Genomic DNA, 26,504 nt, shown 5'->3' with positions numbered 1-26,504 from the left:
TTGGGGGTGGGGCCCATTCACCGACGGGAAAATGACACGGAATGACATCGGGAGGAACCCCCGACGTCATCCTGGTCCCTTTAAACTTTCAGGAAGGCGGGCAGACAGCGAAATCAGCTGTGTGTCCGCTAACCTGTCAATGTCCAATTGAGGCCATTGACAGGATACTTAAAGTAATTAAAGGACCTGCCCGTCCAACCTTAAGGCTGGCGGGCAGGCCGGGAGCCCCAGCGGGCTTCGGATAATACATGAAACCTCATCCACTGGCGGGGTGAGGTTTCATGTTCCTTTTTAAAAACTTTAATAAATGTAATGTTATATTTATTAACATGTCCCATCTCATGTGACATTGTCACGAGGGGCACATGTTAATATTATTTTTATTTTTCTATATTTTTTAAGTTTTTCAGACTGTCACTAATCTCCCTGAGATAGCACTTTGCCTCAGAGAGCAGTGCGCTCTTTTGCGCGCATGTGCGAAAGAGCGCACTTTGACAGCTGGGGATTCCCTCCCCCCCCCCCCCACTCCCCCGCACAGGAAGTGCATAGCGCTTTCTGTCGGGCAGGCCGCTGGATGGGCCTTAATTGGCCCGCCCACTCAAAATGGCGGTGGGCCCCGTTTTGGCGGCAGGGGACGGCTGTCCGCCCGCCACCGAGCCGGTGGGGCCCGCCCGCCATCCAAGGGCAAAATTCTGCCCATTAGCTCAGGTCACCAAATCTTGATCAAAGTGGTAGTGTTTACAGAGCAAGCTAAAGAAAAGAGAGGAAAAGAGGTGAAGAGATTTAAGGAGGGAATTCAAGTACTTAGGGCCCAGGCACCTGAAGGCACGGCCACCAACAGTGGAGCGCTTAAAATCGGGGTGCTCAAGAGACCAGGATTGGAGGAGCACAGATATCTCAGGAAGTTTTAAAACTGAAGGGATTACAGAAATAGAGAGGGCAAGGCAATGGAGGAATTTGCACATGTGGCTGACAATCTTAAAAGTGACATGCCGCTGGAGCTAATATAAATCAACAAGCACTGGGGTGATGGTTGAATGGGACAATTCTACTCTATTTCCAAGATTAACCACACTGCCTGTGAGAACGCATCAAAAAATGGTCAAGCACTACTGGGTTCCTCTCAAGTGACTTCTTGTGCCTAGTTACAGTGTGATACTGGTAAAATTGCAGAATAATTAGCTGCTCAATGTTTTGGCAGACCAGAGAGGAGAAAGTAATGGCCTGAATCTTCCGAGGAGCAGCAATCACCATTAGATTACTTCTCCACTCCTACTTCTCTGCGCTATGCCGGAGCTCTGCATTTCTGGCTGGGTCTTCCAATCCTGCCTTCCTCAGAAATGCAGAGCATACCTTCAGCCCAACTGCTTCCTCTTAATGCTGAATCACTGGTGGGGGAGGGGGGGGAGGGGGGGAAGACAAGCCATGCCCCCTTTCTACAGCACTAGCTGCCGTATTCTGGTAAGTGTTCACTAACACACTGAAACGCTCGGGCATTTAAACAGTTTTCAGTGTGTTAGTGTATGAGTGAATGGGTGAATGTGCACGTAGGTAAAGGTTCAGAGCGTTGGGACTTCCAAGGGGTCCCGTTCAGCATCTTGGGGGTTACATCTGGTCTCCAGTAATCCGGAGACCAGAAGTTCTGGGCCAAAGGGACAAAATAGGAGGGTAAATTGAAAAAAAAAATCAATATAAATTCACAGTGCTGTGTAAAAAATCTCACAGACATATAATACCCAAACTGAAATTCAAATTCGAAGTAACTCATAAGATAATAGTAAAAGGCAGGTCAAGTTCTGTATTTATGGAATTTCTTATTTAGCTAACAGGTTTAAAGAATGCAAAGCCATCCTTTGCGTTCAATTATTTGGTTAATAGCTGCAATAAGCAACCGGGAATGCTTTTTCGACATGAGCATCAGCATTTCACTTGAGTGATGGAGTCCTGGAATGACAGCTGTTAACATGGTCAGGAGTTCCATTTAGGAGAGAAGGTGTCCCATGGGGAAGTGGCTAATGAAGGGAAAAATGAACCATTCAGCAACATGAAATTAGCAAGGAAGTTAAAGACATAGGTCAAAGATCAATGTTTTAGCAATTGCAAATTAAATCAAAGCAATATATCCAGTCAATTCAAATTCACTAATGGAAAACATTAGAAATGGCCTAGAAATTTGTTTAGGGCAGTTTTCAGCTGCAAAATGGGTGTGGGGAACAATCCCAAAGATGAAGGTGGGAGAACCACAAAAAATTGTTCCTTGGGTCTCATCTAACTAATTGGGGTGAGCTGCTTGCTCTTATCTAAGATTGTCAACTCTATTTGGAGGCACTCCTCGAGATTTGATCACAGATGAGCAGTGGGCTTGAAGTTTAGGGCGCATACAGCACACATTGTCCTAATCTCAGCTGGCACCAATATTTCTCATCTACTCCCCGGACTTGGACTCAATAAAGGAGGGTTTTCATAGAATGATAGAAAGAACAGTTTAGGAGAAAGCCATTTGGCCCTCAGTGCTGTGCTCTTTCCTGTAACCCCCATTCCCTTAGATCCCTTATATTCCTCCTTTACAAAGATTTATTCTATTCCCTTTCAAATGATGCACTATTCTCTAATTGCATTTCAGGTTTCCTGTCTTGCTGACACCAACCCTCAGATAAATCCTTTGGGGCAGGTGGTATTTGTGGGGGGGTGGGGGGTGGTGGGGGGAGGGGGGGTGTTGGAGGGGACTAAAGAAAGCTAGAGAAGGCCTACTTCTCCTCACTTCTCATCATTTTAAATAAAATAATTACATTTACCTTGCAGTATATGTGGCAGTCACATCCACATCTAGAAAACGTAGGCACAACAGGCCTGATACCTGCTCCACTCAGGGCAGCTCAGTTTATCAGAGGGGTTTTAAGATAGGTGTCAGACTCCTCATTAGTATATGCTTGGTGCATAACATATGTTTTAGGTGGCTGCCCCAGATGCCTAAACAATAGCTGAACCAAATTGCTTGGATGATTATCAGGCATCCCTGAGGGCACACATACATTGGTCCTTGAAGTTTGGCCTTGCCATGCCCATTTAACGTCCTTAAAACAGCTGCACCAAAGCCCAATTTCTACCTACCCAAGTAAGAAGTTCTAAAATCCCTGTTTCTGTCTCGTTTTTATTGCTTTGTACATTTCTACAGGTAGCAGCAGCTCCCTGGTGCCTCATGGAGAAGTTATTCTTCAACTATGAATCTGGACATTGAAGGTTGTCACATTATTTTATTGTAGGGGGGAGAAGAGGAGAGAGGTATCATAATTGAATTTCATCTTGCTCACGTTTGATATCTACAAATACACATTTTCCAAAATGTTAGTTCAAAATTGGACCTGCATCTAAATTTCTCCTCCCTACCATGCCACACATGAGTCAAATGTAGTACCTCCTCCCTGCCTTGGTTGAAATCTGGTTGTTCAGCACAGACCAGGAACCGAATCTTTTTTTTCTGTAAGGAGCAATACCAAAACGTATTACTGACCAAGCCGATATTGTGCTGCAGATTCTTTAGTGGGGACAGGTGGACAAACTGACAACCTGAATGAAGGCAATCCATTGCTGTACAAGGAAGTGTAAGGTTTGGATTCCTATCCGATCCATTCCCTGTGGAAAATCATCTCTACTTAATGTGACCTTAACTTTCCTATTTCACTGGAGTTAATGAACTCATCATTGGAGAAATTAATGTACAATCTGGCAATTCTGTACACTGGTGCTTTGCTACACCCTTGCCTGATGCAGCCCTTTGTTACACAGCCATTGTCTGTACTGGTTAAAACACATGGTTGCTTAAGGATTAATTATTTGCACTCAAGGATTTTATCTAATCCTAAATGTCCCCATTAGATTACAATTGAAAATGAGCTGTGTTTTCCTGAATATAATCAGATAAAGCCTCACCGATTGAATGCTGAACAGCCTAAGAAGAGAATGATTAAAAATTACTCTCCTGACATTAGTAATAGGTGAAAACAGACCACGAGGCAGATGAACACATAAGGATGTAAATTAATCCCGAAGTATCTAAAATCACCATCTTACAGCACAATACTAACTGGAAGGATATGTATGCTGGTAAAATACTTTATTAATTTCTAATTAAAAAAATAAATATACTTCTGGAATTCCAGCAGGTGAAATTATTTTAAATAAGCTCTTGGGTAGGTTAATTCCCTTTCTACGACTGAAGCGTCTTCTCTCAATAAACCTTTTCTATCTTTTTTAATCTTATTAAAATTATAGTTTTCAATTTGATAAAGGTTGTGCAGCAAAATATTATCTTATCCTTTTTTTTTGGACCTGTTATGTAATTGCAGCTTTTGCTATTTTCTCTTTGTAGTTCTGAAATTCTTCCATATATTTTTGCTGAGAGTAAGAACCTGATTTTAATTCCTCCCCCCCCACCACCCCCCACCACCACCACCCCAACCCCTCCTGGCAGAAACGGGGCAGGGAGGGAATTAAACTAAAGCAGGCCATTACCACCTATGAAGTTGATGCGTTCCCATGGAGTCCTGCACTTTTGACTACACGAGTGGGACACTTCTAGGAAGGAAGGGAGGCACAACGTTAAATGGATAGATCGGGTCCCATGATGTTGTTGGGACCTGATCTGGAATTTCAATCTGAGGTCTGAGCACAGGGAGCAGTTTCAGCTTCCCTGTCATGCTAAAGTGTCAGGAGCCAAATAATAGGCCACAGGAGGTCCTGAGGGCAATTTTTATTTTCCTTGTGGGCCAGGAGGGGCAGGAATGCTCCTCCGCATCTCACTTCTTGCATCCCTTTCCTGATTGTTGCCAGACCCTTTTGCCTGCCTGATCCCTGCCGATGGCCTTCCCCACCCTCCCAACTATTTCACAGACTCCACCCCTTAAATGACCGCCAGCGACCATTCACGTGGGCTCCCACCAGATGTTTACTTCCATGCCGCTGGTTAGGTAATCAACCTGGTCAGATGTTGAGCGGGACTCTGCAGAATTTAATTTAACAAGGCCGCACTGTCAAGATCATAAGGGCCACCACATAAGAGTTCCCAGCTTTCATGGGTTCCTCACTCACTACTGGTGAGTCTCTACAATCTTCCCATGAAAATTGAGTCCCATGCCTCTGTATTTCTTTTGAAGTTATTCTTCCTTTCATCCCTAATTTACTGAAGACCTGGTATTGGCAACTAGCATTGACATGCATTATTTCTACCAAAAGGGTGCATGCCATGATGATTTAATGATTCTTTGAGACAGCGCTTGGTGTCAACTCTACCTGCTTGTAGGGAAATGCTTAGACTCCACTCGGTGTCTCCTATTGGTTTCTTGGCTGAGAGAGTGGACTGAATTTTGCCATCCCGATGCTGGGCAAACCTGTACTGGGCAGCCAAAAACGGGGACCGTAAATTTAGATTTCCCAGCTGATTCTTGCCAGCTGCCACTTTGGCTGGCTCAGGAAACAGGGTAGGCCACAACCTGATGCGCACTTGAAGTAATGTCAGGTACAGCTTTTTAAATGCCTGCCTCAATATTGACTTTCGCTGAGTTTGCGATTTTCAGGGAGGTGAGTGAACTTTGAGGGAAGTATATTGAGTAGTCAGAAACCTTTTGAAAAATAAACTTAAAAGATCCTGCCAAATTCAAGTGTTATAATTAGATACTGTATGATAAGTTAAGTATGCTTTCAATGCGGTGATTGATCATAGGGCTATGTCCTAAAGAGATGGTAAGTAACTTGACCAGCATTGTATAAGTGTTCAGATGCAATAGAATACTTTCCCAATGTGGATAAAGTGCTCTTCTGCACCCAAGAGTATTGACAATCAGATACTCATATGCCATCTGGAGCCTGAACTCTGATTTTTACACTGACTTAAAGTCCAGAAACCTGTTGGGCCTTTCAAATAGTTAAAGTGATGCCTGACTTCTTTGATTGAAAGTCCATCCTTTGAGCCTTTGGAAAAAATGAACATATGGCCATTGTTCTGGCAACTTCAAAGGTTCCATTATTTAAGCTCCGGAGGGTTTGTTTATGCAGTAGTACAATGGAATCTCCTTATGAATACTTAGCTGAATTCCAAACCCCATTTAATGGATTTAGCTCATTAGGGTTTGTTTACACAGCTGTGAAAGGGAGTGAGAGTTTTGTTTGATAGACAGTTTTCTTTCAAAGGGAGTTTGAATGGTTGTGTGTTTGATTGACAGTTTTATGAACCCCTAAGAGGAGCATTTTTTTCAAATGGAGTTTGAATGAAGGATTGTTTATTTATTTCATGGATACTTCAAAGGCTTCCCAGTGTTATTATAGGGCTCATGAATTTTGTCCATCATGGATACTGGGTGAGTAGGTATCCATGATACATGGGGAAAGGGGGGTACATGGGAGATAAGAGAGTATGGAGGGAACATAGAAAGAGCATGGGGGTTGTGGAAACTTCATGGGCTTACGGAGAGAGCATAGAGGATGCATGGGTGTATGGAGGGGACACAAGGGGTATGGAAGGGGTATGAGAGGTGGGTGGGAATTAAGGGGTGAGGGCCAGGAGACCTAACAATCATCCACAGAACTGGGTCGGTGTACCAGTGAATGGAGGTGTGCCTTCTAACCCCTGCTGGTCTCGGCAACCGCCTACCTCTGTTCCCACCTCAGGCTTGTTTTGGGAGGCGGCAGCCCCAACTCCAGCCCGACACCAACTCCCTGAAGGCAAAATAATGTATGTGGGCAGGTTCACTCAGAACTCAGGAACGCAATGCCAGGGAATGGCCCAACTCACAATTTCGAGGCCTAACATGAAAATCCATCCCATTAACTCAGTTTTGAGATGAAGAATGGCATAAACTCAAGTTTCATCACTCTGTGGTACAGTGCTGTGTAACTGGATTACACAGTACTCTACCCTACCATTTTGAACCGAAAATTAGCTCTTGTCAGATTTAAAAAATGTGTAATATTTTGGCATCTAGATTAAATGGGTTGCTTTGGCACATAACTTGCTTTACCCTAGAACCTTTATGAAAGATGGAACATTAGGGGAAGTATCATGCAAAAATAAAAAAAAACTGAATTAGAGGAGCAAATTTGCCTTGAGTAAGTATAAATGTTTGTACTTTCTCATTTATCATCAAATAAAACAAGTCTTATAATTACAAATCTTAGATATTACATCCATTATATTCAGAAGGATAGCATATTCAATCAATCATATTAATTTTGTTTCATTTGCCTGTCTAGATTTGACTAATTAGAGAGTAAAATCTTTAGAACGCTTCTCATCAGAAAGGACGGACAAGTACTCCTTTGTAGATTTTGGAGTTAAACGGAATGGCCTACAAATAAATTATGAGAAGCTGATTAGACAATGAAACAGATGTCTCTTTATAATCTAGGCAAGTAAAGAATGATGATATTGCTGGCTTTAGTAGGTTGTCTATGGAAGCAACCAGTATAGAAGCACTGAATATTAATGTTAAAATAAAAAAGTCAAACATTTGTTGGTTGTCAAAATCAGGTTTGCAATTTTTTTTGTTCTTAAATAGCTGACTGTGAAAAAGTGTTTCTGTCCATGTTTGTCCATGTAAAGCATATGATAGATGATTAATCTGGCTTTCACTGGGAGGAGTTAAATCCAAGCATGGTTAAAGGTTTGAAGATAAAGGACTGGATCTTCCCCTCCGCTTCGGTAAATGTGAGTTGGAACATTTCCTGAATTCATGATCCTGAACCCATCACTTCCTCCCACTCCCACAGAATTTACTCTCTGTGAGACATGAGTGGGCAAGGTTTGGGTCTGCCACCTTTCTAGGAAGGCCTGAGGCAGCGACAGAGGTGGGCAGTTGCTGAGGCAGGCCAGCTCCCAGTGGCATTGCCAGCTTAACAGAACTACTAGCCTCTGATTGGCTTGCAGATCTCAGGGGGTTGGGGGTGTGGCGGGGGGGGCGGAGTGGGATTTCCACCGCTGGGATCCTAAATCCCAGGGAAGGTGCATCCTGAGCAGTTAAGTGCCCAATAGGCACTTAGTTTGGTCAGGTTTCTCCCCCACTGAAGTGGTACAGATTTCCCACTGGTCCTCCAAATGATAGGCACGATTATTGTGGGGAACATTAAATCCAGCCCATGGTCTGAGGTACACCTTTATACAGACCATCTCCAAACTGAACCACAAGTTTTAAACTGTGGAGTGCTGTAATCATCTGCCCAAGCTATTACAAAGGATATATTAGCTGTGGTTCCATTGTTGGCAGTCTTGCCTCTGAGTCAGAAGAGGGTGGGTTAAAGTCTTACCTCAAGGGAGCACAAAATCTACGATGGCACTTCAGGGTGCACTGAGGGAGGGCAGCACAAATGGAAATGTCGTATTTCAGGCTTTAAACTGAGCTTCTAACTCAGGTGGATGTAAAGGTTGGTATGATGCTATTCAAAGGAGAGCAGGGAAGTTTTCTCTGGGGTCCTGGACAATATTTATGCTCAACCAATGTCAATAAGTGTGATGATCAGGTCATTATCACTATGTCTGTGCCTGTGGCACCTTAGTGTGACCAAAATGGTTCCATTTTGAGGCATCCTGAACCAATGAAAGATGCTATATAAATGCAAATCTTTCTCTCTTTTGTGTGGTGCTCTGCACAAGAGCTTCTCGTTTATGATATTATTTGAGCTGGAATGGGTATTTACAAGAAATGGCTGTTCCCAGATTGCCTAGAACACAGTTTTAAAGCATGCACAGTTATCTGTAACAAATAAAAGTTTTGAGAGAATTTAGTCAAATAAATTCCCTTTTTTGTAAGAACTTTGCTCAGAATAGTGATGTGCATAAAAGATTCCAATAATCTGGCTGTATGTTATCCTCAGCTAGCAAACTAGTCTATTTTTCTGTACCTTACACTTCTGAAACTTTCATCATCAGTGAAAACTGTAGACGTAATAGGCTCTGGATAAAGTGTCTATGATGATGGCTCCTATTAATTCCATTGTGGCTCCAGACCTTGAGAGGAATGTGGGTTAATCATAAATCAAAGTCATCTTATTTTGAAAAAAAGAACAAAAATGTTCCAGACCAACTGCCTTTTCGATTAACTGATTTTTAATCTCTGAGGAGTGGAAGTGGAAAATGAGAAGCATGCCACTTTAACAAGACCAATATCAGGCCATTTAACAAAAGCAAAATAAGGAGTGTTATTTTCACCATCAAAGCCATTTGGGAAATACAATTTCTTCCTACAAAAGTGCTCCTGAGGCTATTCTAATTTTAAAAGTTAAAGTATCCCTTTATTGGCCTAGATAGAATATATTTGAAAACTATATCAAAAATTATATCCTGTTTAAACGCCTCACTTGTTCAAATGTTTCAGGCTCCTTCAACTGAATGTGCTGCAGCAGAGTCATTTCCATGGAAGTTTAGAGGAACTATCCCTGCAAACTGGCAAAGAAGATCTTCACAGATATTTTAGTTGACCTCTTCTGACATCACGTACAGTGAGTTGAAGAGAATGATACTTTCTCATAGACTGTACTACATACAACACATGAAAGCATTATACCAAATAACACAATGCTATTCTATAAATTGCACTTCCATGGTATTGTTCATTGATAATAAAAAAAAATCTTCTGGGAACTGCTCATTTTTTGCATTGTCTTACATATTCTGTGTCTCCATATTTGTGCTCGTGTCCCACTGTTTCTTTATCCCTCTCTGTGACTCTTAAGTGCTACCCTTATTGTTATACCTCTCTTTTTGCATGAAAGGAATAAAGTCTGGGTCTGGGACACAATGGCAGAATCTGGGCCCTAGAAGTGTGAAGAGTGCAGCATGAATTGAAGAAACATGCTGTTCCTCAGAAGGGTTTTTTGCAGGTACAAAACAAATCCACGTGACCAAGTGCACAGGTTCCAAAGATTGCTAAAACTAGGAGCATCAGAAATGGGGGCTAGCAAAACCAGCAGGAAATTTACACAGCATTACCAACAGTAACCTCCCTGAGAGAGAGATTCATGAATGGTGCGTAGGTATAGGGCTCAAGTAAAGACTCTTTAAAAAAAGGGCAGGTTAGGTAATAATAAATCTTAAAGGGGCATCAGCTAAAAAATGTTAATAAGGGAGACGGGGGTAAGCAGTAAAAAATCAATTTGTGAAATTTAATAAAGGAGTGCACTGGGGCAAGCCAATATTAAAAAAAGCCCGGAGAAAGTGAGAATTAAAGGAGGGCAAATCGAACAGGAAATACGAGAGGTACGAAAGTAAAACCAAAAAATGCAAAACAGAAGTTACAAGAATGAAAGGATAGGGTCTGATAAAGTAAAATTGAGATGATGGTTAGTAAGTGTCTTTGTTTTGGAGTGTTGGCAAACAAGAAAGCCATTTATTAATAAGATGGTGAGTTGCAATAACTCTCTTGATCAGTAAGCTTAAAGAAAGGGTTTAGAAACCATGAAGTATGCTGTGAAAGAGTTTGATCTCCTTCGTCATCATCAGAGTACTGTACAGATCATGAGTCCTTTCGATGAAATTGTCTCATTTGATAGATTACTTGACTGCCTATCCTGCAAGATTCCACCAGATGGAATTTATTTGAAGAATTTTTAGTTTTTTAGATGTGGATGACCTCCCAGTAATTCCTGGACACGGAACAAAGGACTTCACAAGCTTGTGGGATGAACTGAAGCAGAGGCTTGAGTCCAGCGTGTTTATTTACATGTTCCTATGATCTTCATTCCATGGAATGAATTTTTCACTCCCTCACCGGTGGATTTTAAGGCGGGGGTGGGGACAGCGTGAAATTGCAGCAATTGGATTCCCTCCAAGTTTCCACCCACCCCAACCTCGCAGTGATTTTACGCTGGGGGGGGGCACAAGGCCTTGGATGGGAAGCCAATTAATGGCCACTTAGGGGCATTTCCCACCCAGCCTCGATTTTTTGGCTGACAGGACCAAGGCTCCTTCGACAGCACCTTCCAAACACATGATCAATACCATTTAGAAGGACAAGGGAAGCTGATAGATGGGAACACCGCCAAATGGAAGTTCCTCTCCAAGCCATTCACCATCCTGACTTGGAAATATATCACTGTTCCTTCACTGTTGCTGGGTCAAAATCTTGGAACTCCCTTCCTAACAGCACTGTGGGTGTCCCTACACCACTTGGACTGCAGCGGTTCAAGAAGGCAGCTCACTACCACCTTCGCAAGGGCAACTAGGGATGGGCAATAAATGCTGGCCCAGCCAGCGAAGCCCACATCCCATGAATGAATAGATAAAAAAAGGACTATTGCATGTCCGTGAGGGAAGGCCGCAAGTAAATAAACTTGGATTTTGGGTGAGGAGGGGAGGGGGTGACGCCTCTGTCAGAAGCACCCTTCTGACTGGGGCACCCCCTCCTTAAGGTCTGGTGACCTCCAGACTTCCCCCCCGCCAACACCCTGGCCTCTCCCCTGAGACCCCGATTGCCTGCTTAGCGGCACCCTGGGCCTTCCCTACCCTCCCCGACATGGGACCCCCTGACAGTTACCTTTTCCTCCGGTTCCCAGACTTGGTCTCAGGCCTCCTCATGAAGTTCCTCCTCTGTCCATTGCCGCGCTGTTGCTGCAGGGACTGGGGAGCAGAGGGTCAATCAGATTGACTGGCATCTCTTTAAGGCGAGACTTCCTCGCGGGTGAAGGGTAGAAGTCCCGCCTGCTGCCAATCAACTCTCATTGGAGTGTAAATTTGTAGCGGGGCAGCTGGAGTTGGCAGGGATGTGTTCCCTGCTAACTCTACAAGTGGTGGGAGGTGAGCCCCCGCCATCCTAAAAATTCAGGCCCACACATTTTTTTCTTATCTCTCACACTGTAAGCTTGTCGGAGGTGAGGTTCAGAGGATGTGCTTCGGAATGGAATTTGGAGACTTGATGGAATTGTACATTAGATTTAGTGGAGCATTGATTAGACACATAACCTCTTTCAACAATTTAACTTTACCTGCCAAAGCTTACAATGATATTGCATAGAAAAAGACCATAAGAGAGATGAGCTCAAAATGTTAGCAGAAAAGCAAGTGACAATATTAACAATTCAATCTTTGAACCATAAACGATATCAATATGTGATTATGTTTTACAGAAAAAGTTTGGCATGTTTTGTCCCAGACTGTACATTAAGGGGAGAAAAGTGCAAACAAAGGCTAGAAGCTCAAGATAATTCAAACATGGTTAAGTTTAATCAGTCTGTGGCCATAAAATCTGTGTTATGAGTGTGTCCCAGTGGCATAGTGGTATTGTCGCTGGACTAGTAATCTAGAGACTCCAGGGTAATACTCTGGGGACCAGGGTTCAAATCCTACCATGGCAGATAGTGAAACTAGAATTCAATTAAAAGTCTAATGATGATCAAGAAACATTGTTGATTGTCATAAAAACCCATCTAGCCTACATGTGACTCCAAACCAGGAGTAATGTGGTTGAATCACATTAACATGATTCTCTGAAATGGCCTAGCAAGTTACTCAGTTGTATCAAACCACTTAAAATGCCTCAAAGGAATGAAACCTAGGCAGTGGAAATGACAATAGCAAACTCAGCCCTGTAGACCCTGCAAAGTCCTCCTTGCTAACATCTGGGGGCTTGTGCCAAAATTGGAAGAGCTGTCTCATAGGCTAATCAAGCAATTGCCTGACATAGTCATCCTTACAGACAATGGGGACAATTTTCCCCTGGTTGTGGGCAGGCCAATGAAGGCCCACCCAGCATGACATGCACCCAGAAGCGGGCGGGGGGAGTAGGCTGAGTCGGGGCCTGCGCAGAAGAGCGGAGAAATCTCCCTAAGGCACGGAGCTGCCATCCCACCCATGGATGAGGTTTCATAATAAATGCAAAGGCCGCCTGGGCTCTTTGCCTGCTGTCCGCCAACCTTAAGGTTGGACGGGCAGCTATGTTAATAATTGGAATTTAAATGGCCTTAAGAGGCCTTTGATAGTTCGGCGGGCGCACACCCGACTCCAGTGCGTGCCCGCCGAACTCAAGACCTGAATGACGCGTGGTGATGTTGGGACACACGCCCGACATCGCCATGTGTCATTTTATGTGTCGTTTTATGTGTCGGTGAGTGGGCCCCGCCCCACTCGCTGAACTGAAGATTCTGCCCAATGTCCCAGACAACACCATTGCCAGTAGGACAGGCCCAGCAGTGGTGTTGGTACAGTGGTATACAGTCGGGATGGAGTTGCACCAGGAGTCCTCAACATCAACTACAGACCCCATGAAGTTCCATGGCATCAGGCCAAGGAAACTTCCTGTTGATTACCATATACCACCCCACCCACCCCCAACCTCAGCTGATGAATCAGTATTCCTTCATGTTAAACACCACTTTGAGGAAGCACTGAGGGTGACAAGGGTGCTGAATGACTTCAATGTCCATCACCAAGAGTGGTTCGACAGCACCACTACTGACTGAGCTGGTCAAGTCTTAAATGATATAGCTGCTAGACTGGGAGTGCGGCAGGTGCTGAGGGAACCAAAAAGAGGGAAAAACATACTTGACCTCATCCTCACCAACCTACCTGCCACAGATGCATCTGTCCATGGCAGTCTTGGTAGGAGTGACCACCGTGCAGTACTTGTGTGGCAACGCACAGTCCATGTGTGGCACTACCATCGTGCTAAATGGGATAGGTTTCGAACAGATCTGGCAACTCAAGGCTGGGCAACCACGACGAGTTGTGGGCTAACAGCAGCAGCAGAATTGTACAGAACCTCAATCTATAACCTCATGGACTGGCATATTCCCCCACTCTACCATTACCACCAAGCTAGGGGTTCAACCGTGGTTCAATGAATAGTGTAGGAGGGGATGCCAGGAGCAGCACCAGGCACACCTAACAACGAGGTGTCAACCTGGAGATGCTACAACACAGGACACCTTGCATGTCAAACAGCATAAGCAACAAGAGAGAAATTAGAATGTTCACATTTACGACTGTATATAAGTGGTGCGCACTTGGCGAGCTTGACCCCTTCCCAGGCTTTGAAGTGAGCAGACGCTGCTTTGGCCAGATCATTGTTGTCTGCTGCCCCTGCACAACTTCATGCAACAAAGGGAGAATGCTTTGACTGAGAGAGACATGGAGGACTGAGATGTCTCCTCTGATGATGATGACAGTAAAGGGGGTGGTGCTGACAAGGATGTCACTGAGGCACATGCAGAGGCCATTGCAAGAGTACGACGCAGCAGACCAACCCTGCGTGCGCTAAACTGCGCTAATATACAGAGCCCTAGCACTAAATGAGCACATTGAAACCTACAAAGCATTCCATTCTCCTGCTACCTCCGGCACCTGTAATTAGAAATGAGATTTTTTCCATGCCCTCACAATGTCCATATGCATGGCAGCTTGGAAACAACATGAAATCTTACCTTGGCAGGGATGCATTCATGTCATCCTCATACCTGCTCCCAATGGGAGGCAGAGTTTGCAAAGAGTTCTTTCAGGTGGAACCAGATAAATGGGTCCACAGGGAGGAGCAGCATGAGACTTCCATTTGGCCCTGTGAGATTGCTCCTCCTTGCAAATTGATCAGGGAAGATCGTGTTCCTGCTGCTTGATCGACATTCACCCATAGTAAACCCATATCCCTTGACATCTTTATTATGCCAAAAAGTTTTGAGGTTGAGGCACTGAGAGTGCCTCACCTGTGCTATGGATCACTGAGTAGCAACCACTTCGGACCCTGCAATTGCAGGGACTCCTACAAGTCTCAATCCTAGATGGCCTTAGTATTAGTGCAAGACTGTGATCCGTCATTCAGGACACCCCAGCCAAGTTAAACAGCTTTCCTGCATGGACCCTGCAGAGCCCTGTTAGAGTAGCTGACACTTTGTACAAATTCAACAGGTAATAGAGAAGACAAATGGAATGTTGACCTTTATTTCAAAGGGAATGGAATGTAAAAATAGGGAAGTCTTGCTAAAACTGTATAAGGCACTAGTTAGACCACACCCTAGAATACTATGAACAGTTTTGGTCACCGTATCCAAGGAAAGATATACTGGCATTAGAGGCAGTCCAGAGAAATTTCACTAGGTTGATCCAGGATATGGAGAGATTTTCTTATGAGGAGAGGTTAAGTAGGTTGGGCCTGTACTCTTTGGAATTTAGAAGAATGAGAGGTGACCTCATTGAAATATATAAGATTATTAGGGGGCTTGACAGGGTAGATACTGAGAGGTTGTTTTCCCTTGTGGGAGAGTCTAGGGCCAGAGGGCATAATCTCAGAGTAAGGAGCTACCCATTTACGACAGAGATGAGGGTAGTTAACCTGTGGAATTTTTTTTACCACAGAGGGCTGTAGAGGCTGGATCATTAAGTTTATTCATCTGAGATATTTATTTATCTGAGATAGACAGATTTTTAATCAGTAAGGGAATCAAGGGTTATGGGGAAAAGGCAGGAAAGTGGAGTTGAGGATTATCAGATCAGCCATGATCTCATTGAATAATGGAACAGAGTCGATGGGCCAAATGGCCTACTTCTGCTCCTACGTCTTATGGTCTTATATCAATAGCCTCACAGTCCTTGGCACAGCCCAGCACACAGGCCCATTCTACTCCCCCTCACCTCATGGAGTAAGACCCTAGTCCTGCACTGATGTCCAATACATTATGGTTGCAATCCCTTTACACGAGATCTATTGGAAACCTTGATAAGGAGGCGAGCAGACCAAACAAATCCCCATGTGATCTCTGACAAAGGCATCAGTCAACTGCACACTCATTTTTCAAATCCCACACTCAATCCCTCTTACAGTCAAGGCTAACTTGCCCATTGCCTCCTTACTTGCAGCCTTCACCTGTACGTTAGTTCAAAATTACAAATCACCAAGGACGGTCAGTAACGATTGGACATGCCCACCACAGCATTCTTCTAAAATAGCCTTTGGTTTTCTATTGTTAAGAACACAGTATAGAGCTTCATTCTTTCAAAACCGAGACTGCATCTATAGTATTCCTTGACACTCACACAGCCTGTTTAACTCCCCTCGAGTACTCCTTGCATCCATCCACATCTCACATCAGGATAACAGCAGCAGGAGATGTGATGACTGCACTGGACATCATCTTCAGAGCTCATAATATGGTGAGCTGCAAGAAATGGATTGCATGATGCGTACCCAGGCCACACACTCACGAAAGTTGGCCAGTGTTTAATCATGCATGTGAGGGGATATTGAGTAATCACAATGTTGATAATAAGAGAGAAGTGAATCTATAGAAGTTCATTATTGGACCCTGATGGAGATCAAATTCCACAGCCTTAAATGCCCACATCATTGAAGCAACTAGCAGCAAGATGGAATCCAGGATGCTTCCAAACCGTGCAAGTGAACATATATTTACAAGAGCCAAAAGTACAATGGTCATACACCCATGCCTCCTGTGTGAGTTCAAAACTTCTTTATCTTTTTTTTTCTATTATTACGTTTCAGTGCAGCCCCGACATCCAGAGCTGAGGTGGAGGCGGCCTGCTGACTATGATGGCTTTAGCAGGCATCCTCTGGTGGCCCGAGGCCTGGAGGCCCCCACCCTGCTAAGGGTCTCCTGCTTAGGTGCAGGTGCACCCTTCTCGGCCTGACCTGCTGGAGGTGATGGGATCACAGGCAGAGGGGAGGTGAAGCGGCAGGGCACCCTTGGAGTGTCTTGATATGAAGCCCATGGATGCCTGGCTGGTGATCCTCCTTCCTGTAGGTGCCCGATGGCACCTCGCTGACTCCTTGAGGAGAAGAGGCACCTGAAGGGAGGTTGAGGTGCCCTGGCACCCGCTTGCCTAGCCACTGCTGCAGTGCACCTATGACATGAGAGATGGAGTGTAAGTCCGGACACATATCCAGTTGCCACTACGTGCTCTGCTGGACCTGGGTCTCCAAGGCAGCCGCCACTCTTTCCATAGAGGCAGCCAATACTTGCATATCGGAGCCACGACATCAGACAGAACGTGGATGGATTGCTTCAGCCCTCGGTCCAGTCTGCACATGGCCTCTGGAACTGCCTGATGTGCCCCTGCCTGTCTCTGCATCTCCAACAGGTCTCTTAGGGCCAAGTCCAGAGGCTCATCATCTGCATGGGGCTGAGCAGGAGCCTGGTCTCCAGCAGTCCTCAAGTATCAGAGGCCACTTCCTCTGCCAGCTGTGGGCCCGTGTCAGTGATGTGCTCACCAGTTTGTGACCCCGAGCCTACTTTAGAATGTGCACCCACCGAGGTGACTATCTGCACCGGTGGAGTGTACTAGGTGAATGCAGTGATGGCACATCCTCTGAGGCATCATCCTTAGAGGTGGTTCAGTGACTGGGCTCTGTTGTGGGCCTTCCCCTTTTCTTGCTGGTACCTGGAATGGAGAGAAGAAAGATCTAGTGAACGCCTAAGCAGGTTCCTTAATTAAAGCAACGTGTTACTCTGTGGGCGCATCTGTCGGCTGCAAGCTTATTGGTGGAGTCCTATTTTGCCTTCAACGCAGTTCATCTCCTGTTCTTCCCCGGATAGCTTGGTAGCCTCCTCCTCGAAAGGGGTGAAGACTTGAATGTCTAGAATGCTGCCTCTGGTCCTGGCCAACTCCTGCTTATTGTGGGCATTTTGTCCTGCAGACAGACAGAAAGATTGAGTGTCATCCCAATGGGCGCATGAGTATTTTGGGCGCATGAGTATTTTAGGCGCATGCATGCCAACGCCAGCTGCTGATCCTTCCCCTGTATGTAATTAAGAAGCAGGATGCCTTGCAACTGATAGAAGATTGAGAGCATGAAGTGGCTGCCACACATTCAGTGCACATGTCTCAACTGCTGCTGAGTCCGACAACCCATACTCCTGTCTGACTTTCCTGCGCTCTTGCACACAGACTCCCTGATGCCCTTATGAATGTCACTTTGTAGTGAGTAGACAGTGCCACTTATCCTGGCAGATAGATCATTCATCCTCTTCCTACACTGCTGGGCAGTTCTCCTGTGGGCCTTACAGGCGCTAACCTCCACTGCGGCCTCCATCCAGGCTGCCACAGCCAGACGGGAGGGCCTACTGCTGCTATCCCAGGGAAACAGCACCTCCCGCCTTTTGTGGACGACCTGGAGGTGAACCTGCGGGGAGGCTTCTCTGAACCATGGGGCCACATCCTGGTCTCGGCAGAATCTGGAGCTCCCGGCCTGCAGTGAGTGAATGGTTGTCTGATTGCCCTCTAAGTATGGCACTCGGACCCTCGACCCCATGAGGTAACGGCAAATCGGTGACTTCCTGCCCGCCCCCGCTGTGAGATTTGGCGAGCTTCTCGCAATGGCATATGTAATAAGCTGAACAGCACAAGATCGCACGTAGTCAGCTGTCCCGCCCCACAGTGGTTATCACTCTCACTTCCGCGCCCACCGCTGAACTTAGGCTCCAGAATGGAAGATTCTGGCCAATGGGTCTGATAGTCAGGGACAACGGGATTTTCCAGCCCCACCCACCGGCAGAATCTCCTGGTCCTGCAGAAGTCAACGGACCTTTAGCTGAGTTGCCGCATCCCCCTCGCTGTGATCGGAAAAGCCTGGCCTCTGGGAACAGTTGTCTTGGGGTATTGTGAGTACCTGTAGAACAGGAGGCAGGGCCTCATTAAATAATATGAGGCCAGCTCTTTATAATAAAAGTATTGGGAGCATACCAATTAAGGGAATATAATTTACAGTACCAACTCTTCTTAAAGAGCTGTTAGTCATTCTTAAAGGGGAACTGCCTCCGGATGTCAGAAGCAAGCTGCAGAAGCAGAATAACACCATCCAAAGATGCAGTTTTGGAGGTACTGCTCCAGGGCTTTTATGGAGAACAATGGATCTCTTTAGAATGCAGAAATGCCTTTCAGCTGACTGTAGCGCTCAGGCAGTCTAGTTGAATATGGTTGAATGAGTCAATGTTGCCTCACCTCTACATCTAACCTGAAAGTAGATGAAGCATAAACATTTTGGGCTCAAGAAGGTTGCCAAGCGAAGTACTGTTTACATTCTACTTCATTTCACAATGCTCTCTTATGAGGTATCTTAATAGCATTTCACTGTAAGCTTGATGCAACATTACGAAGGGAAAATGCACAGAAATCTGCCAACTATTCAAATACTTTCCAATTGCACAGATATAGAATATCCACCTTTGTTGCCATCATAATGCATTTACTGATTAAATAGTTAGCAATATCAAACATACTGTCCACCCGAAGGTGCTGCTGCTCCAGGGTGATGTACTCTCCTTGAATACTGACATATGTTCCTTTTCTACTTGCTTTCAGAAGGTGTCATCTAACCTGCAACACTGGGCTCATTAGAATGACTGGCAAACCACCACACAAAGGTTAAACATTCAGTAAAAGCATAGCTACTGCATCATTGCTTCAGTTCACTTATCCATTTACTGTTTAATGAATCTATGTGGCAGCTAATAACCTATTTCACCACTTCTGTAATTGAGGATGATTATGCATCACGTAAGCTGGAATACACTATTAGAATTACCAGCCAATTTTCTCTGATCAATACAAATTACCTAGATGTTGGGCAGGTGAAAGGACATTGTAGGTCAACGGGAGTGAGAATTCCCAATGGCTGTGGGCTGAGATGTTGAGCCTAAGAAAAATATTGAACAAAAAATCCCTAAGACCTAACACTTTGGTCTTTGGTTCCTCTTCCTCCTTCTCCAGAACTGGAAACTACAAATGGATAGTAGAGGAATACCTAGATAGAGGACTCACAATGAAATTTTCCTGAGGTAAAAATGGCAGGGATAGCTTTTAGAAACAGACAGTATCTTTAATTCTACAAGGATAACTAAATTAGAATGCAGATAAACAAGTTAATAGGCAGAAGGGGAAGGGGGCAGGGGGAACACTGGCGTCAAAATAAAGTAATACAGCAGCTACTCTCAGCAAGTACAAATAATAAAAGTCCTATTTAAAACAAGGGACCTAGCATAAGGGAGAGGGCTTTGCATGCAGAGCCTGTTTTATATGGGCATTTAAGAACCTGGTCCATGACCAATGCAAAGGCCTCTTAGTGTCACAGATGCTATAGGGGCCACATTAATTCACAGCCTGCACACTAAGCACGAGCAGATCACAGTACCCCATGATGCAGGGAAACAGTGTACAATAGGAATAGCATTACAGGTAATACACATTTCATTCTTTGATTACAGCAGACTATGCCAGTTCAGAGTACAAAGACAGAACCTTCTCACACCTTAGTCCCTGCTGGAACGGAGAGAGCAGTTCCGGCTCTGAAACCCAATTTACTGAATATTGAACCTGGTTGCTGCTCTTTAAAAGAGTTAACCAATTGTCATCCCGCTTCTGAGTTCCCCAACCAATCAGGGTGACTGGGCAGGATGATGCATCCATTCAGTGAATGGAAGAATTTCTAATTAAAGGGACCATGGCATGGGTTACCAGTAGGTGAAGTTTTGAAGTTGAAGCAATCATAAGAGTGAAAAACAGGCTGCTCCCTGGCTCTCTGAATCTCACCTGGAGATCCTGCTGTGGGATCTGAGGGCCAGCAGTGAGGTGAGTTCTCCCAAGAACTGGAGGAAGAGGCCAACTTCTCTAAGCAAGTAGGTGTGGAAGTGGCCAAGTGGTGGAGTAAACACCAGGAGTGCAGTCCCTCAGCCTGGAGACAGTGCACCCAGGACCCAGGACCTCAGCAGGGTTAGACGGATGAGTGGAATAATACTTTCAGGTGCCAAATCCCACACTCTGACTTGTCCAACATTCTCCTGCATAGCCCTCCCCAGGTCATAGAGTCAAAGAGTCATAGGGTTGAATTTTGTGTCCTCCCCTGTGGCACGTTTGGTGGTGGGTGTGCATTTAAACATGCAGGAGGAGCCTACCACCTTCCTTCCTCCACCCTGATTATGTCTGTGGTGAGAAGGCTCATGGATGGCCTTCCTGCCACACCACCAATTGAAGCACTTAACTGGACAATTAATGCCCACTTTATGGACCTCAACCCGACACCACTGGAATTAACCCAACGGGGGCGGTCGCTTATCAAGGGTTTGTCTCAGGATTCACTCATTTCTTAGTCTGAAAGAGATCTCACAGGGGGCAATGGTGTTTGTTCAAAAGGCATTTATTTATATGCTATTTACAAAGATTAAATATTACTAATATATAGCTAGAGCTGCCCTCCGAGTTGCTACTCAGACATCGTCTCTCAGGGAGTAACATCACTGTGACATAGCTTCCTGTGTACATGCTCAATATGCTCTTATTAGAGTTAACCCTTTACTTTACAGGTGGGGCGGGAGGACCGGGGAGGGGGGGGGAAGGGGTCGGGGGTTGTTGGGGGCTCACCATGGACGGGTAAAAAAGTATGTTTGCTTGAGGGCTTCCAGGGGAGTCTCTCATTCAAAGGCATTGAGTGCCTGGTCGAGAGTCTTGGCATTGGGAAAGGGGGCCTGCTAAGTGCCAGCCCCCTACCCTTGCTACCGACACTGCCACCCCGCTACCCCCCTTCAGTCATCACTCATTTGTGACTTGGGTCCCTCCTTAGTCCGAGGTCTTGGGTGGTTGCTGTACTGGCAGCAGCCACCACCTGCCTGAGTTGCTGAGTATAGAAGAGTTGCCTGGCTCTGATTGTTTGGCAGTTCTTGGCAGGCGGGACCTCTGCTCCTGGGATCCTTGATCCTGGGGGAAGGCCCCTCTCTGGCCTGTTAAGTGTTTGAGTGGCACAAGATTCGCTGGGCCTTCCCGAAAAGAGGCAACGCAGGGCTCCAGCCGGCTCCTTAGCAGACGGCTAAGACGCCAGTTGCCTCCACAGGCTTCCATGCAGAGAGTCAGTTACAACATAGAAGGAGGGCATTCGGCCCATCAAATCCAAGCCAGTTCCCCACACAAGCTGGCTTCCCACAGAACAATCCAGTCAATCCCAATCCCCCACTCAATTCCCTAGGGTGGAATCTTTGGCTCGGCGAGTGGGAGCAGGGCCCGCTTGCCGAGACATAAAATGACGCACGGTCAGGCGTGCGTCCCGGTGTCACCGTGCATCATTCAGATTTTCAGTTCAGCGGGCACACACCCGAGTCGGCTGTGCACCCACCAAACTGTCAAAGCTCTAATAAGGCCAGTTGACTATCAATTAAAACAATAAATTGAGCTGCCCATCGAACCTTAAGGTTGATGGGCAGGCGGAGAGCCCAGGCAGCCTTCATATTTTTCATGGAACCTCATCCACGGGCGGGATGAGGTTTCATGAAGGTTTTTAAAGTCTTGTAAAAAGTTTTGATAAAATTAATCGACATGTCCCAGCTCCCAGACATGTCAGGGGACGTGTCTTAAATTTTTTTTTTCCCTTTATTACATTTTTTTGAACTTAAACCAGTCTCCGTGAGGCAGCTCAGTGCCTCAGGGAGATTTTTGTGCTCTTTTGCGCGCGTGCGCGAAAAGACGCAGGCCCCAACTCAGGCAACCCCACCCCCCCCTGCCCACACAGAGAGCGGCTCAGTACTTCCAGGCGCACATCACGCCCGCGTCTGCTCCCACCCAAGCCCTCCAGCGGGGAGGAAATTCTCCCCCTAGCCTGCAAGTTAATTTCCTTTTGAAATCATCAAGTGTTTCTGCTTCCACCACCCTCATGGGCAGTGAGTTCCAGGTCATTACCACTCACTGCATAAGAAGTTTTTCCTCACGTTCCCCTTCGTCTCTTTTCCAAAATCTTATATGTATCCCCTGGCACCTGTACCATAAGCTAATGGGAATTTTTTTCCTTGCCTACCTTATCTAAGCCTGTCATAATCTTGTACACCTTTATCAAATGTCCCCTCAATCTCCTTTGCTCCAAGGAGAACAATCCCAGCCTTTCCAACCTAACCTTGTAACTAAAATCCCAGCCATCCCCGGAACCATTCTGGTAAACCTCCTCTGCACTCTCTCAAGGATTTTAATATCCTTTCAAAAGCGTAGTGCTCAGAACTGGATGCAGTACTCTATTTGGGGCCTAACCAGAGCTTTATAAAGATTCAGCAGATTTTCCCAGCTTTTGTACTTAATGCCTTTATTTATCAAGTCCAAGATCCCATATGCTTTGCTAGCCACTGTCTTAATATGTCCTGCATCTTCAAAGATCAGGGCACATGCACCCCCAGGTCACTCTGTCTCAGCACACTTTTTAGAATTATGCCATTAAGCCTATATTGTCTCTCCCTATCCCTTCTGCATCACCTCACAATTCTCTGTATGAAATTCCATCTGCCACTTATCTGCACGTTCCACTAACCTTCTTGTTGCAGGCAATTCATATCATCCTCACTGTCAGCCACACCTCCATGTTTGGTATCATCAGCAAATTTTGAAATTTTACTCTGTATTCTAAGATCTAAGTCATTCATATAAAGCAAAAAAAAAGCAGTGATCCTAGCACTGACCCTTGGGGAAGACCACTGTCTACCACCCTCCAGTCTGAAAAACAACCATCTATCACAACTTGCTGCTTTCTGTCTTTAAAGCAATTTTCTTTCTAGTTGGATACTGACCCTCCTATTCCATAGCCCTCGATTTTATTAACCAACCTTTTATGTGGTACTTTGTCAAATGTTTTCTTAACATTCATAGAGGTAATATCCAATGCATCCCCTTCATCAACTTTCACTGGTACTTCATCAAAAAGTTAATTAGGTTAGTCAAGCATGAGCTGTCTTTTACAAATCCATCCTGGCTCTCCTTTATGAGCTCAAACCACTCCAAGTGTCTGTTGATTTTTTCCCCTATTGTGGATGCCAAAACCTTACCCACCACTGATGTTAAACTAACCAGCCTGTAGGTTGCTTGGACCGTCCTTCCGCCCTGTCACTTTTGACGCTTTCCAATCCTCTGGCACCTCCCCCATATCTAGGAAAGATTGGCAGATTAAGGCAAGCCCTTCCTCTATCTTCACCCCACTTCCTTTAGCAACCCGGGATGCAAAGCATCCGGATCATGTGTCTTATCTGGCCTAAGCATAGCCAGTCTTTCCTAGAACCAGAGAAAACAGGAGCTTAAGTAGGCCATTCAGCCCTTCGAGCCTGCTCCGCCATTCATTATGATCATGGCTGATCATCCAACTCAATAGCCTTCTGCCACTTTCTCCCCATACCCTTTGATCCCTTTCGCCCCAAGAGCTATATCTAACTCCTTCTTGAAAACATACAATGTTTTAGTCTCAACTACTTTCTGTGGTAATGAATTCCACAGGCTCACCACTCTCTGGGTGAAGAAATTTCTCCTCATCTCAGCCCTAAATGATCTACCCCATATCCTCAGACTATGACCCCTGGTTCTGGACTCCCCCACCATCGGGAACATCCTTCCTGCATTTACCCTGTCTAGTCCTGTTAGAATTTTATAGGTTTCTATGAGATCCCTCCTCATTCTTCTGAACTCCAGCGAAAATAATCCTAATCGACTCAATCTCTCCTCATATGTCAGTCTCGCCATCCCAGGAATCAGTCGGGTAAACCTTCGCTGCACTCCCTCTATAGCAGGAACACCCTTCCTCAGATAAGGAGGCCAAAACTGCACACAATATTTCAGGTGTGGTCTCACCAAGGCCCTGTACAATTGCAGCAAGACATCCCTGTTCTTGTACTCGAATCTTCTGGCTATGAAGGCCAACATACCATTTGCTTTCTTTACCACCTGCTGCACCTGCATGCTTACCTTCAGCGACTGGTGTACAAGGACAACCAGGTCTCTTTGCACATTCCCCTCTCTCAATTTATAGCCATTGAGGTAATAATCTGCCTTCCTGTTTTTGCTACCAAAATGGATAACCTCACATTTATCCACATTATATTGCATCTGCCATGCATTTGCCCACTCACTCAGCTTGTCCAAATCACACTTAAGCATCTCTGCAGCTCACCCTCCCACCCAGCTTTGTGTCATCTGCAAATTTAGAGATATTACATTTAATTCCCTCATCTAAATCATTAATATATATTGTGAATAACTGGGGTCCCAGCACCGATCCCTGCAGTACCCCACTAGTCACTGCCTGCCATTCGGAAAAAGACCAGTTTATTCCTACTCTTTGTTTCCTATCTGCCAACCAATTTTCTATCCATCTCAATATACTACCCCTAATCCCTTGCACTTTAATTTTACAAGCTAATCTCTTATGTGGGACTTTGTCGAAAGCCTTCTGAAAGTCCAAACAAACCACATCCACTGGCTCCCCCTCATCAACTCTACTAGTTACATCCTAGAAAAATTCCAGTAGATTTGTCAAGCATGATTTCCCTTTCATAAATCCATGCTGACTCTGTCCGATTCTGCCACTATTTTCCATGTGCTCAGCTATTAAATCTTTTATAATGGACTCTAGAATTTTCCCCACTACTGATGTCAGGCTGACTGTTCTATAATTCCCTGTTTCCTCTATACCTCCCTTTTTAAATAGTGGGATTACATTAGCTACCCTCCAATCTGTAGTAACTGTTCCAGAGTCTATAGAATCTTGGAAGATGACCACCAATGCATCCACTATTTCTAGGGCCACCTCCTTAAGTACTCTGGGATGTAGACTATCAGGCCCCGGGGATATATCGGCCTTCAATCCCATCAATTTCCCCAACACTATTTCCCTACTAGTACTGATTTCTTTCAGTTCCTCTCTCTCACTAAACCCTGTGTTCCCCAACATTTCTGGTATGTTAGTAGTGTCCTCCTTTGTGAAGACAGAACCAAAGTATGTATTTAGTTGGTCAGCCATTTCTTTGTTCCCCATTATAAATTCCCCTGTTTCTGACTGTAAGGGACCTACATTTGTCTTCACCAATCTTTTTCTCTTCACATACCTATAGAAACTTTTACAGTCAGTTTTTATGTTCCCTGCAAGCTTACTCTCATACTCTATTTCCCCCCTCTTAATCAATCCCTTGGTCCTCCTTTGCAGAATTCTAAACTTCTCCCAATCTTCAGGTCTGTTGTTTTTTCTGGCCAGTTTGTATGTCTCTTCCTTGCATCTAATACTATCTCTAATTTCCCTTGTAAGCCATGGTTTGGCCACCTTTCCTGCTTTACCTTTGCGCCAGACAGGAATAAACAATTGTTGCAGTTCACCTATGCGCTCTTTGAATGTTTGCCATTGCCTATCCACCGTCATCCCTTTAAGTAACGTTTCCCAATACACCATAGCCAACTCCCGCCTCATACTATCTTAGTTTCCTTTATTAAGATTCAGGACCCAAGTCTCAGAATCAACTACATCACTCTCCATCTTGATGAAGAATTCTATCATATTATGGTTGCTCATCCCCAAGGGCCTTGCACAACTAGATTGCCAATTATTCTTTTCTCATTACACAATACCCAGTCGAGGATGGCCTGTTCTCTCGTTGGTTCCTCAATGTATTGGTCCAGAGAAACATCCCGTGTACACTCCAGGAATTCCTCCTCTACGGTATTATTACTAATTTGATTTGCCCAATCTATATGCATATTAAAGTCACCCATAATTACAGATGTTCCTTTATTACATGCA

At 45.1% G+C, this 26,504-nt stretch overlaps 1 protein-coding gene across 1 annotated transcript in view; it reads right to left on the bottom strand.

Moving 5' to 3' along the window:
- Positions 1-26,504, bottom strand: part of LOC144685344 (follistatin-related protein 5-like) — a 455,365-nt gene that overhangs the window by 308,575 nt on the left and 120,286 nt on the right. The window lies entirely within an intron of this gene.

The sequence above is a fragment of the Cetorhinus maximus genome, chromosome 10 (assembly GCF_964194155.1).
Source record: "Cetorhinus maximus chromosome 10, sCetMax3.hap1.1, whole genome shotgun sequence".
NCBI classification, from domain to species: domain Eukaryota; kingdom Metazoa; phylum Chordata; class Chondrichthyes; order Lamniformes; family Cetorhinidae; genus Cetorhinus; species Cetorhinus maximus.
Note: the sequence above shows the minus strand (reverse complement) of the source record. Positions and strands in the feature narration are given on the sequence as shown.